Source organism: Arctopsyche grandis, chromosome 11 (assembly GCF_051622035.1).
Source record: "Arctopsyche grandis isolate Sample6627 chromosome 11, ASM5162203v2, whole genome shotgun sequence".
NCBI lineage: Eukaryota > Metazoa > Arthropoda > Insecta > Trichoptera > Hydropsychidae > Arctopsyche > Arctopsyche grandis.
In genome coordinates, this window is record NC_135365.1 from 28,412,981 (window position 1) to 28,428,953 (window position 15,973).

The window sequence follows — 15,973 nt, forward strand, 5'->3', positions numbered from 1 at the left end:
AATGTGGTGTCACCTGGTACAGACCGCACTCCCCGCACGGGCCAAACGACGATAATGCCAGTAAGTTCTGTTTCGATCCAGCAAATTTCAGGAAAATAATTTAAACCCTTCCACCTACGTCTTTTCTTATCATAGTGTTGCATACTTCTTTGAATGCATTGGATTTTATGCAACATTTTGGCATTCATTGCCCAAGTTTCAGATCTTTATCCATAGAATACTGTTTTTGTGAAAGATTTCGACCTTGGTATTTTAAGCGATTTCTTATTATGTACATATATACTATAATACATAATAAGACTTAATTATTGTAATATTTAAATCAGGTTTTTTAATGATATGTATGCAGTCATCTTGTTTTTATATTGACCTTAAACCATCAACAGTACAAAGAGGGCAAAAGTGTTCACAATCGAACGCAGAATTACATAAATAAATCGCTTCTCATTATGTCTCGAATCAAATCCGTTGAAGTAAAAAATGAAAAAAAAAAACAAAAAATAAATAGGAAAATTCCCACACATTACTCAATGATAATGCGCAACGGACACCGATGAAGATTTCAACATTATATATGCTTATCATACATCACCCATAGTATTGTCTTGCTTTTGTAAAGCTTTCCAAATAAACTTTTTGCACCGGTGTAAACGTCAATTAACAGTCATCGTCAAATTGAATAGTACTTTTTTTATGTGTACTTTGAAATTGATCTAGTCCATTACTACGTATTTAATACATAAACATGGAATTTCGCAATCGTCTTGCGTGATGCCATGAATCACTACCTCTGTGGGTTATGGCACTTGTCTCCAATCAATCACGTCCATTCTGATTCCAAGGCTTTCGTTCGTTTACACTCCAATCAATTTCATATGCGCGCTTGAAATGAGGATCATTGTATCCTGATTTGCAATATTCCCAAATATACAGCGCTCTTTATGTTCTTCACTATTTATTTCACACTCAAAGACTCGCATATTTACTCAATCCACAGCTCATATTGGGAATATGAAAGAAACAGTCTACGACAAGTTAAAAATAATATTTGTCAAACAAGTTTCTCGTAACGTCTCTAAGTACGACATTGTTATGATCAAAAAGCGGACCAACTTTGCGCCGTTCTTTGTTCATTTTTATGATGAACCTTTTTTTATGCTCTCTAGCTTTGTAGTTTGCCCTGTTTCCTGGAAAATAGACCCAAAACGCCCTGTTTCCTGGAAAAAGCACGCTTCCGGTCCTACCTCTACATGAGTCATGATCATATTGACAATGTGTGGTCCATTATTTGATAATATTGTTACGTACACCGCCGAGTAAGTGCAATCGGATTAGGCCGAGTAGCATCCCAGAGGCTGTGTGACCGTTATAATTGGTTTCAAGCATTATCTCTAGACTAAGTGCAAGTAGGCTAAACAATGGCCACCGAATTGGCCGCTATTGGTCCCTTCTCAGAAGTAACCGATACCGTGGGAATACATATCCGGGTACATGCCTAAACAATAGGGAAGTAACCGGACGTCGAAGATGCCCTGAGCGACCGATCTTTTATTAAGAGGAACTTTAGAGGACCGATCTTTTATTAAGAGGAACCGAATATTATTATTAAGAGGTTTTTTCACAATAAGCTTCCCGGACATGCATACAACAAATCCTGAAAGTTCCATCGTAATCGGTTGAGTGGCTTAGGAGCCTTGATTAAAAGTATCGATTTTATTTAATATGTGTAATGGAGTGACTTGTTTTTTTTTGCCAATATGGTCTCAAAACTTTTAATCAGCGACGTATACTAGTGGTTAGCATATTATGCTTTCGAGTGGCGTGGTCACGGGTTTGAGTCTCACTAGAGTAACGCTGCTGGCCAGACCATGGTTTGTGACTCCAGGTCGATTGTTTCTCATCAGAGTTTGCCAATTTTTCTGATTTTCATTGATACGGTTCCTGTAAAATTAGCATCTCTATTGCTAATCTCAAGTTATTCAGCGTCTTGAGATTCGCCAATTTGATTATAAAATACTGCAAAAATTTCCCTGTGGATGTTTGTATGAATTCGCATTGTATAACACGCAAATATATATTGATTGATTGTATTGTATCTGTATAAGTGCACTCGTTGCTTTGGAGTGATCTGTAAAGGCAAGTGTTCATGTTCTATGAAATTATATATTTGCAAAAGTGATTAATTATAGTATCGTTTGCTACGAAGAATTAGGTAGCTAGCAGATTTTGTATCGACCGATAAATTGCGATAAGTGAATCGTTAAAAAACCGATAATTATTTTACTACTGCCATCTATGTATAAAACTAAAGACTACATAGACGTCACCAAGATTTCAAATTTGCAAACTTCAAACGCGTCTTAAACGATATTTTATCTCTATCGTAATAGCGGAGGATCCATTTACTTATATTGATGACCAAAATGAGCAATATGGCAAAGTATGAAAACGATCGGATAAGAGGCAAATTTTTTCCTGAATTGTAATCGTTAGTGAAACGTAAAGGAGGTTTTTAAAAAAATACTAACACTTTAAAACTCTGCAAAATGCAATCCACTTAACAGAGATTGCACACCCCTGCCAAAAAAGAGTAAAGAATTATAAAGAGTATTATTTCCTTCAAAATTACCGTTCGTAATCGACGTGTTAGTTGTAAATAAAAAGTCGATAGATACAGTTACATAGAACTTTTTCCGCAAATTGCTTCGATGATTTTGCAATTCTCAACACACATTAACCGTTTTCTCAGATTTAAATGTAAAATGTTTCAAAAATCAATCACACCCTTCTTTTTATTAGTTTTTACGCCATTTAAATATACGAGTGTTCAAATCTTCATATATACATATATAAAGTATTCTACATAATGATAAATTCTGTCGACGAGTCACGTCTCTGATACGATTTTTCTACCTCAATGGCGGACCATTTTCCAATTATTTATTTATATATATCACCTGAACCGTGTCTAATGGCCGACCAAACCACCACCATTTTAATAACACCACTAATGATTTTCATTTGGATTTCGATCCGAGAGAACGCCGCGTAATATGTGACCATCCGTTGAAATATCAAAACAAGTTATACACAGGTTAATTCCTCTGTCGGATTAGACTTCCAACACGTTTCCAAACTTATCTATTTTTTTTTATTTTGCTTTCTTCTACGTACATATGTAGATACGAATGTTTATGTGTATTCTCTTGAATACACTTTACACGTTATCTTTACAAGTACTCCTTGGCTGAAAATCTATGTATGTACTTTTCATATCCTATGCTCTCTTAGTTCTGAAAAGACATTCAAAGCTACAGCCATTCTTCTGGCCATATATTGATATCATCATCACACATCATCATCTACAACTATTCACCATCCACTGCTGGACGAAGGCGTCTCCAACATGCTTCCACTCGTCTCTGTTTTGTGTAACTCTCATCCCACACATTTTCCTAATTTCGTCTAACCATCTTCCCTGCGGTCTTCCTTTTACCATTTTGCATTCTCTCGTGTACCATTCATACACTTCCTTCGTCCATTATTCTAGCCACGTGGCCCGCCCATTGCCATTTCAATCTCTTTACTCTACCCACTATGTATGTCCACTACCCTTGTCATACTTCTCATCCACATATTCCACTTCCTATATTTTCTCATTATGCTGACCATGCAGCGTTCTGTACTTCTTTGAGTGCATTGGACTTTGTGTGGCATCTTGGCGTTCAGTGTCCAAGTTTCACATACGTACGTCATCACTGGCACAACGCATTGATCGAAGATCTTTTTACTAACCTCATCTTACCTTTCCTTCAGGCAGAGTTCTGATCCGATCGTTTTCAAACTTTGCCATTTTGCTCGGTTTGGTCATCAATTTATGTGGAAATCAAGTCCGCCATTATTATGTCCTATTGGATATTTAGTTCTCGTTCCATGTACTTGCAAGCCACAGTTTTAGAATCGGCCCGAAGATGAAGCGGCAGCAGGAGCAGCCGTCGTCAATTCCTGGCATCGTCTGCATTGCTCGTCATCGGCAATTATTTCAAATGGCCGTTTAGTTCTTTTTCGTTTTTGGGGTTGTCTTTGCTGCCCCAACATCATTTATCTACCCGCCGAAACCAGATCAATTTATTTCCGAGTCCTCTCTTTGTCTCTCTCTCTGCCTTTTTAATTACGGGTGTGTGCAGAAATGTATACCCATTCGAGACAGGGCCGATAAAAATAATCGACCGAATTGCACACCGGACGAGATGCAATTTTTTACCAAATAAAATTCCCCAAAGGGAATTCTCACATAGTGCAATCGCATACGTTTCTAATGCGAGTATGTATGTATGTATGCCTTGTGAATTTATCGTTTGTCTCTTTGGTTTTTTCGGTCGCTGTGGGAAAGATCTGCGTTTTGTTTCCGGTTTTTATCGACGCCATTGTTCGCAACTAACGACGGGGCAGGGGAACTCGCGATATTTTTACATTTTATATTGTTATATTCTTATTGGTCTTGTCCCACTGCGCAATTCAACCAGTTTGGGTCTGAATGAAATGTTTACCAAAGCCGCGTGTAGCCGTGGAACACGTACGCGAAAAATTGCCACGGTAAATGTTCAAACGTTTTAAATTATCTAGGTCAAATTTTGTGCATTTGGATACAAAATAAAACGAAATTAAATTGGGATTCATTTTTTGAAAGTATGCTTTAATGTATTTTTGAGGTGGGCAAAACAAACGAGAGCTCAACGGAAACCACCCACCGAGCAATTTATCGAGCGATTAATTGCATACTATGTATATACATATGTACATACATAGATACATTGGTTGACTTTGTTTTTGAAGAAATTTTGTCTAATGCAATTTTGGGATCAAATCGACAAAATAACATGCTTCGTCGTTTCATATTATACATATTTTTATTTTTTACATACATATATACAAATATACCAGGAAGGCCTAACAGGTAAACCCCAATGCGCCTTCCTCCTCAATTACAAAAAATGCAGCATTTTTATTACATACCTCCTTTACGTTTCACTTCACAAAATTTGCCTCTTATCCGATCGTTTTCATACTTTGCCATATTGCTCATTTTTGTCATCAATATAAGTAAACGGATCCTCCGCCATTACGATGGTGCAAAAATATCGTGTAAGACGCGTTTGAAATTTGAATTTCTAAAAAGTCACTGACGTTTATCCAATTTTTAGTTTTAAACATAGATGGCGGTAGTAAAATAAAATTATTAGTATTTTTATTCAAAATAATAATTTGTTATTACATAAACATTGAAAGGACGTAATGTAACAATACGAATTTTTATATTCGATAAACAACCACAGAGACATCTATGGTGAGCAATATGGCGAAACCTAAGATATAACAATAACTTAAGGTTTGCAACAGAAAATTAGGAAGGAAACGCTAATTTTTACAGGAACCGTTTCAATGAAAATCAGAAAAATTGGCAAATTCTGATACGAAACGATCGACCTCGACAAACCAAGGTCTGGCCAACATCGAGACTTGGCGGGAATCGAACTTGTAACATCCAGTACGAAATAATTCAACATTCACCACTAGACCACGCTGCTGGTTAAAATATGTATGTCCACAATTTGATTATGAATATGTATGTCCACAATTTGCCATTGTCGCATTTCACACGGTGGCGTACGCGCACGCGGATCCGTGCAATGATGCGAGAAATTCGTTAATCACTTAATTTGGCGCAAGCAATGCCGTGCAAATTGCGCGGTGTAAATCGACCATTTTCATTAATAATATGCCGCATTCAATGGTGTCGCGAAACAATTCGCTGCATTTTTTTTCGTTCGAAGTGCGTTTCAATAATGCATGGCGGCGATACGGCACCGGTGATTATCGGCCTTTTCGATTGTGTTTCTTCGCCATTTTATTTTCGTTCGGTCAAACTCGATTAAAGCTCTGCGGGTGATTTAAAGCTCCTCGAACGGAAGCTGGGAGAACGATTGAATGAATGAATGAATGAATGAATGAATGGTTTGAGACAATGGGGCTTCGCGGGCCGCATACTAATCGACGTGCCCTCAGAAGCCTCATTTTTTACGACACGCGCGGTCTTTGGGTCGGTCACTGGAGCAATTTTCCCTAAACGAACAGGTCTATCGACACAAATTCGCATAAATCAGTGTGATTTTGCCCGATGGAAACTATTTCCACACCACCTGCTGTCTCATCAATTTCTTTTGTATGAAGCAAAACCAAAATCTGATTGTATAACATAAAATAGATCGGTCTATACATTTTTGTCTGCGATAGAATCGATTGAATCAAAAAGTGATCTAACAAAATAAAATAAAAAATATAAAGTTATAAAGATTATTATTTCTATTACATAATAAATAAATTTCAGTCCGATTCAGTTAAAGGCTTGGAAGAAAATTTAATTCAAAAACTTTAAAAAAAAAAGGACACCTATAAGGGGAGGTACCATTTCCAGTTAATTTAAAAATTTGAAAAAAATTTACGTCGTGTCGATAAGAATGTCAGTAACCGATACTAAGTTTCAGTTCGATAGGACTAACGGTGTTCAAAAAAATCCCCAAAATACACAGACACACACGCACACATTTTTTCTAGATCATGAAAACGTGATCAGTAATCGATTCTGAGTTCGAATCAGTCAAAATCTCGAGTTCGAATTTTCGCATGATCACAAAACTTCATCTATTGTTACTACGTACAGAGATAAAGTAAAAAGTGCGAGGATCGTATCCTGATGAGTGCATTGGTTTAGATTTGTCTGTCTCTAGAGACAGACAAATCTAATCTATTTATTTCGCATCTTCCCCGGTAGCTAAACCCCCCGCACCCCTCAGTTAGTGAAGACAAGATCTCCGACCAAAATAACACGTCTGGGCCCATCTAGTGTATTATACATCAATGCCCCCCCCCCCCCCCCTGTATAAAAATAATAAACTAATGACCGGCGGACAAGATGCTCGATGGCTAAAATAATGGTTCACTATTGTCAATTTCTATTGTTAAACTTTTTTTTTTGCTCCTGTTTTCTCGGCTCGGACAATGGAGAGATCTATGGTTATTTTATGACAGCAACTTGACCGCCGATCTCTAGCTGTTGTTGTTGGAATCGGAACTGTAATCGGGATAGGGAATAGGAACTGAAATCGGAATTGAAAAAGGAATGCATGTGTCAATTCTTTTTCCGAAACCACCCGTTGAAATATCAACGGGCATAACACTAGTAATATACATATATGAACACTTCTTCTTCATGTTAATGCCTTGTCCGCATCCGGACGTTGGCGACCACCTCGTCGATTATTTGAAGATATCCGCATCGGTCTTCAGCGGCTCGGAACACATCTTCGGCGCTCATATCGGTCCACATGCGCATGTTTCGAAGCCAAGATAACTTTTTCCTGTCAATCCATTTTTTTTTCCTTATATGAAGACACCCATAGAAAATCTACTCTATTTTTCCGCGTTTGAAGACTTTGTTTTATGTGTAATTTGTTCCTCAAGTCATTGACGAAAATAGGATGTTTGCATTTTATAGTTCTGGGTGTGGGGAGGAACTGACCTCACGGAACGCCATTTAATCCTGTCATTATTACTCTCGAAATATAGTGGGTAATGAAGTATAATCGTATTTAATGTTTTAAACATTTTATTGTCATTTCTTTATGATCCTTACAACTTCCTATGGGTTTTATTAATATGAACGTTTTATGTCTCCTGTGCGGGAAATTTATGTGAATAGTTTGAAGGACTTCCTTCGATGCTGGTTAAAGAAAGTCTAAAACTAGTAAATGTCATTGCGACGGCTTTGCTTCAATTAACAAGAACTAATTTTCAGCATATATGTATGTATATACATATATATAGATTGAATTGAGTTTTAACACAAATCGCCCGTTCATACCACACACGGAGAACTTTGAGTGCACTTTTTTGGATGCGCTTTGCTGCATTTCATTCATAAGATCACGGACGCGATTTTCGAATGGTGAAACTCTTTTTGTTCCAACAGTCGCATTCCCACGAGCAAATAATATATGTGTGTGATTGTGTGTGTCTTCTCAATTTTTTTTTATTATTATTATTTTCGGTAAGACGCTCTCGTTTTTGCAAATTTTAGGTCACCGAAAGCGAAAAGTCGAAAATGGCGGGGTCGTGTGATAATCAGCAGACATTTTCAATTGCTTTCGTTTAAATTTCAAAACGAACTTCTCGCTTCGCCAATTTAAAATTGAATAATCGCCAATTAAAGAGTGGTGTTTGTTTGGGTCGTGGGATGTTCCAAAATCGGCGACCTATACCCTCGACCTTTCGCGACATTCGATTTACATACACGTTACTTATCGATTGATTTTTACAACCCTATGTCTGTTCCACAGCATATTTTACAATTAATTTACGATCCATGTGCTGTGCGCAGAAGTCTGCAAACTTTCTACGAGTGAAATAGTTCATTAGCTCAATGTAAAGATATCAGATGTGAAACATTGTGCTGTCTCGTATATTTTGTTATCCCACTCATATATTTTGTTAATAGTTATTAATGTTTATTGACATTGAATCGATGATGATGATGGTCTTCTATAATCATTATCTAATGGAGAGAAAATATGTTTGAATGATTCGGTTTGTAGCACAACAATTAGTATGTACATATTTCGATTATTAATAATAGTTGTGGGATCAAAAATTAAAGCCAGTAGTATATCTCATTGGTTGTATATTCCGAGTATAATCTGAAGTGCTGCTGGCCAGACTTGGATATTTGTGACTTCAAGTCCATCGTTTCCTATCATGAGTTTGCCAATTTATCTGATTTCATCGTTGAAACGGTTTCTCCATCAAATTGACAAAAACCATTCTGACCACTATGTCACCACTATTTGAATATGATTTCAAAATTTATTTTAAAATAAATAAATACAAAAAAAAGTAGAAAACTGTTGCTGAGAATAATCGGATGATATTAGTATTTGGTGGTGCCAAACTTTATCAATTTTTAGACGACAAAAGCAGTCGTTGTGATCTTTTAAGAAACAATAAAAACTATTCTTTATTCACCCCTCATCTAAGAATGATTATTTTGAGCAGACATCGGCGGACAAGTTGCTTTTGCCCACAAGGAATGGTTCATTATTGTCTTATGATTTATAATTATCTTTTCCCTCAATGAATGATTTATAATTATCTTACCAAAACATCGTGGGGTTATCTACTCATTTCAGACTTTAATTTTCATAAACCAGCAAAATAGACTAGTTGTTAGCACATAATGCTTTGAACGAAGTGGTCACGGGTTCAAATCCTACTGGTTTCTGCTGGCCAGACCTTGGATTTGTGACTCCAGCTCGATCGTTTCCTATCAAAGTTTGCCAATTTATCTGATTTTCATTGAAAGGGTTCCAAAAAATTGGCAACATTACCCATTTTCTCACAAATTTAGAGTTTTCAACATGCTCAATTTATAAATTCGACCATAAATGTCTCTGTAGAAGTTACCTGACATGTACATATTTCCTACATTGTTTAAAAATGCTGCAAATTTACAAAATTTACCATAGATGTGTGGATATTGATATGTATTTACATTGTATAATACTTTTATCAAATGTACAATGTTTCTGTCCAGGAAGGCGCATTGCGGCCACGTGTTAGGCATTCCTGGTATAATTAAAAATAAAAAAATTGAAAGATTGAATCTTGTCTTATAATTTTTCATATACTAGAAGGAGATAAATGACAGGGATCATTTCATTAACAAAGGCCCACCCCCACTCCTCGGAAAAGGTGCGCAAGACACAAAACACTAGCGTGCGCATCTTTTTCGTGAAGTGGGGGTGGGCCTTCGTAATTAATCGAAATGTCCTGTTAAACCAACTAATTCTCTCATAAAAAAGTTTGCACTTCCCTGGCACAACAGTAGATCGTGGATACGCTCAAGCGTTCGATATGTTTATCTGAATAAATTATTCATACGCTGTAATGGTAATGTCGAACGACACCCATCCATTATTTAGTCGCTCGTTGGTGTCGTTTCTAATTTATATGTAAAAATCGGCGATGCTAAATTGGTGCCAATCAATGGTCGGGCCAGTTTAGGTCTTCCTGTCAACGATGTTTTGTCGACCTTCGACTCTCTTCAACGCCTATTCAAGTGTCAACAAAACTCAAACTAAATAAATACACACACACACACACACTCATACGCCTTTTGTCGACTTTTGTTTCTCTTTATCGTGATATATTGTGATAAAACTTGACCGTTCCTTGATTTGGACTCGAAATTGTGTGGCCGTTCTTCTTTCAATAGGGGTATTAATTTGACACGTAAATTGTATATTAATCATCGGCAAACGTTTGCCGTATTATTGTAATAATAACCTTTCGTCATTCTTGGCAGATAGTGTTCCTTTTTTCATTCGCCTCAATATTTGTGTTTGTTACAATTTGTGCAGAAATTTTGAAAAAGAATCTTTTGAACTTCTTTTCGTGTGCCTTTGAATGTCTCCATAAATGAGTTCATGCTCAATATACATAAATAAAGATTTTTTTGTATAATTATAACATTAATACTACGCCAAATTAAGAGGCAAATCTTTCAACTTGTATAGTTTTAACAACTATGTACGTAGTTTCTTTTGTCAAACATTAAAATTGTATCGCTTTTAGATGGATTCTTTGCCTTCTAGGATACTTCTACGATAGACTTTTTTTGTGCGTTGATTTTTTATAATGTTTCCCTGTTTGAACAGGGCAATATATGATTCGTTATATATGAAAGTGGTTCAAATCCAACTTTCAGTTCCATAAAAACTATTCCTGTTTGACCTAATTCACAAATTGCTATCAATATGTCCAGAATCTTGGAAAAGCAGAATAAACGTATTACATGCCACAACTATTTATTAAACGCAAAATGTTATATTTAATTGAATTTACATAGACTCGAGACTGAATTTCAAGGTACAAGCTGAATAATACATAATTTAAAAAAATGTAGGCTAAGAAATATTTTAAGTAGAAAAAGTAAAGCTTTAGTCTATAATACAATTTATTGTTCCACTTTGCCTAACATGTTTAATGGCCAAGATTTAGGAAAAATACAAAAATTACAAAATAAATCTATGAGAGGTATTTTGAATGTTTGTAGATTAAAAAGTATTAGAAGTATGTTAGATGAATTGGGATGGATGAGTTTTAGAAATAGTTTAAATCTCAGTACATTCTCTTTTGTTTATAAGTTAGATCATAAGTTATTACCCAAGTATTTTAAGGATTATACAATAAGAAATAGTGATATCCATAGTTATTATACTATAAATAAAAACAATTTAGTTGTGGGTAGAGTAAGGAAAAAGAAAACAGCTGGTAGTGTCTTTCACAGGGTGACACGACAACTCGTTCACAGATTTTCCGTAAACCGAGGATGCGCTCCAGGCATTACGTATACGGCCATCTCTTTCTCACCCCGTCTGTTCACCAAGATCTCGTTTACGATGCCATTACGTATGCAGCCATCTCTTTCACAGACCGTCTGTTCACCGATAACAGACGGTCTGTGAAAGAGATGGCTGCATACATAATGGCATCGTAAACGAGATCTTGGTGAACAGACGGGGTGAGAAAGAGATGGCCGTATACGTAATGCCTGGAGCGCATCCTCGGTTTACGGAAAATCTGTGAACGAATTGTCAGGTAACCCTTTCACAGGGATGTGCTTATGTACAATGCCCAGGTCTTCTAAGACCGTTTATGCACTTTAAAGACGTGCAAGGAGACACCTCTGTGAGAGATGTATATAAATTTAGTATATATAAAATTTTAGAGTTAAGTAATTAAGAATTGAATTAATTAAAAATAGAAAGTTTTGTATTAATTTAGCTAAATAGCTAAAATTATATAAATAAATAATGTTCTAATATAATGGCTCATATGAATAAATATAATGGTTCATATGTATGTACATATTTAGTGTAATACGTCCTCATGCATGATAGTATCTGGATATTATGTTTAACTCAAGTACCTACATACAACAGGGATCTCAGAACTTGAAAAGTTCCTTCAAATCGGTAAAAATTAAAATATTGATGGTAGTAAAAGGTCAAACTTATATTTGCATAAAATGTATGTACTTCATTTTTATTTTATGACTGTTTTCTCCATGCAAATGGATTCTATACACTACCATTTCCAAAATGTATGTAATCAACAAATTTTCACTCTAAATCAAGGAGTTAATTTCGTTACAAACAAGTATATAATATTTTGAGTTTGTATACAAAAAAGTTGCAAGACCTCTAAAGTATATTATCGCCTGTTATAATCAACAATTGTTAATCCATCACCTGCAGAAGACATAAAACTTTTAACCACATGCTCTTACATTGTAATCTACGTATATATATAAAAAAGTTCATATGTGTTTTATGAGGGAGTCTATCGACTCTTGGAGCTGATTTTTTCCAAAAAAATCACTCAATGCTGAATTTTGACACTGGTTGACGACCTCTGATCGCACACATATCTGTCGATCGTTATCTATCGCTCCATTAACCAATTCTAATGCAGGCTAGGGGTTAACAACCGCTCATCTGCGGATCGACCTGAACAATGCCTTCACGCCATTAACCCCACCATAATGACGACGACAAATAACAAATCAAAAAACAATATATCTAACATAAAGATCGGCAGAATAGTCGAGCGGTGTGTCTCTCGTAGGGTATCTTATGTACATAAGCCAGCAGTTTGGCTTAGTGGTAGCGTATATATTTAGCACCACTGAGGTCAAAGGTTCGAGTCCTCGCCACTGCTGGTTAGATTTGGGGGTTTTGTAACTCCAAATCGATCGTTTCTCTATCAGAGTTTGCCAATTTTATCTGATCATTGCTGAAACGGTTCCTGAAAATTCGTATTAGAACTAATCCTGTTGTCACAAAATCTGCCTGTGTATAATTTGTAATAATTATACACAGTAATCTGAAATCTACAGATATCTCTATTGACATCTCTATAATTTCGTATTTATTATATGTATAAAAATTGTATACAAAAAAAAATAATCTAAAAATAATCCATACATGTCTCTATGATTATTATTTCTGATTAATCTTTATATGCTATATATTCTGATTGTATGTATTTATTACTGTATTTCTGATTTCTGATTGTTTATGTATTCTGTATTTCGTTAACGTACACCCGTCGCATTGGAGCAAATCTGTAATGGCGAGTGTATATTGATTTGTAACAATAAAATAAAATAACTGCGACCCATGTACGAAGAGATACTACGAGAGATTTGTCTGCGGACACAAATGTCCAGGTCCACCTTAATGTACATATATAAATAATAGTAATTGAATATACCTAACCAGGGTTAACGATAATGAAAGCGCATTCCGTTCTCCGGTTGACTAGTTACGAATACACAGATATATACCCTTTTGATCCTGCGCTACCGACATCCGGCCATTGAATTATCATAGGACAAAAGTAACGGCATCCCTAATATACACGCGGGACGAACTACAATACAATGCTCGTTGGACATCCGGTGTGTTTGTTATGTGACGAAGATCCTAGACCAGCTCGTCAGGTCCATGAACTGCTCCTAAACACCTGGTCCTCCGCGATTAAAATGGTAGTCTCGATTCCATAACTCTGATATGAATTATGGAACGCGCGTTTGGTGCTACGGGATGAGAATAGTTAGTTAGTTAGTTATCTTGCTTGAGATTTGATTTGAAGAGTTTCCACTCGACTTGTGGCTTTTAAAACTGATGTTCATTGTTCTTTGTATAATATAAAATGGCTTTCCCTTCTTGTTTTCAGAGTATGCATATGTTTCAGTAAGAGCGTCAAATTTCGAACACTGACTATTAAGTGTGTATGTTACAGTGAAAGCATATTTCAAGTGTTAATATACCAATTTTTTCACCAATTCAACCAGTGAAAATGTATTAAACAATGAATTTGCAACGTTTGACTCTATAAATTTAGCCCTAACAACCCAATCTTAAATGAATAAGGTCAACCCTTACTTAACCTAACACTAATTTAATTTCACTGTGACATTTTTTTATTTTATTTTTACATAGATTACCTTGACAGGAGGACCCCAATGCGCCTTCCTGGACAATTAATTTCATTTTTTTGGCAAACTCTGATAAGAAACGATCGATTTGGAGTCACAATTACCCCCAAATCTAACCAGCAGTATAGCGGATCGAACCCACTGATCACTTGGTGCTAAACCATTAAGCCACACTGCTGGCTATGTACATGTACACTAGCTAAAGTTTACGACGCTAGATTCCGCAAATACTCTTACTAGACAGTACGTATACACTGACGTGCAAATTCATGCACTTTCCGCTGTGCACTAGTACTCTGCTGACGAATTTAATTTGAGTGGTGTGACAGCTGACCAAAGTTTGCCGTTGCTCTTCCAATGAATTTTATACTCAAGAATATAACTGGTTATGTTCAGATAAGTAATTTATTGTTGAATTGATACGAAATAGACAATAATTATCAAGGTTAATAAAGCCACTATAAAAATTTTTAAATTACGTACATCCGTATTAGCTACCATTTTAGGTTAGGTTCGGTTAGGTTATATTTTATTTTGTTCATTTATAATATTTTCTTCGATATAATGTCGCATTCTTCCAGTTTGTATGTAGTTTAATCAGTCATAGGCCGACTATACTTTCAGCTTGTTATCCCTTTCGTTAACATTTACTGCGTACGGATAGCTAGTGTATGAATTTACTAGTAAACGTTTTCTTGCATTCTCCCGTGTATACTTTTACTTGGTGATTTTGATGATGCATACACTTACTAGTCAGTGTACAATGATTCAAGCTTTAAACTCTTACTGCAACATATATATATATACATATGTATGATCTATTTAAGTTTTGATTGTAATCCATACATACATATATAACTACAATATTCTCCGTGCATCTTTCGTTGAAATCTAATCGAATGCTTTTTTGTTTAAGGAAAAGGGGCAAATATTTGACCCTCCCTTCTAAATATTTACTATTTTCATATTCAAACTGATACAGGTCTGTGTCTGAAAATTCAGTATATGAGAAGCATAGATACTGAGAAATTAAATTTACTTTTAATTTTGATTCATTTTACGTATAACTAGCTGTATTACCCGGCTTCGCTCGGTATTTGTAATATAAACCGCTTAAACATGACTAATCTAAAAGTAAACATTTTATTAATTTTATTTGAATGGTTTTATTTTATATAAATTTATTTGAATACTCATTTTTTATTATTAAATTGACTGTCACGAACAAACAAACATATATAGTAAGTCTCTTTAGAAATTATATGTATACCGGAATCCGGTGCCTGCGCCCCGGAGGCTCCGCCCTCTAGGGCTTCGCCCCGGGTACTTCGAATCCTTTGAATCGAAAAAAATCGAATCGGCGCCTATGAATCGAAAAAAAAACTACGACCCAACGAACGAAGGTTACATACATACAAAGTCTCTTTCCAAATTATATATTAGATATAATATAAAAAGTCCCAATTTTAAACGATACGATACGAAAGACTTTCCCCCTCATTGTTGGAATTCGATACTGGTCTCTGACTCACGATCTCAGTGCTCTACCGCAGCATCCACGGCTGTATCTAATTAAGGAGTCTTATAATGCACACACAAACATACACACTAATATTATTTTAATCGAAATTTATGTAGTTTTGAACTCTTACGCTGGGTTCAAAGCGATTTGCAAACAATGAAGTACTCGCGCACCTTGCACTAACCCCATAAACATGAATCACTTATTATTACATTTCGACAAACGAACGACACATATTAAAAGACAGACTGGCTCAGAGCTAACTGACACAGCAAAACCTAAATTAACAATGAATAATAAGCACTTGTTTAATCAAATGTCCATGACTTTCAAAA

At 35.7% G+C, this 15,973-nt stretch overlaps 1 protein-coding gene across 1 annotated transcript in view; it reads left to right on the top strand.

The window, feature by feature from the left end:
• The window catches only part of LOC143918777 (uncharacterized), a 151,017-nt gene that overhangs the window by 81,022 nt on the left and 54,022 nt on the right, over window positions 1-15,973 (top strand). The gene's annotated exons all lie outside the window — the stretch shown is intronic.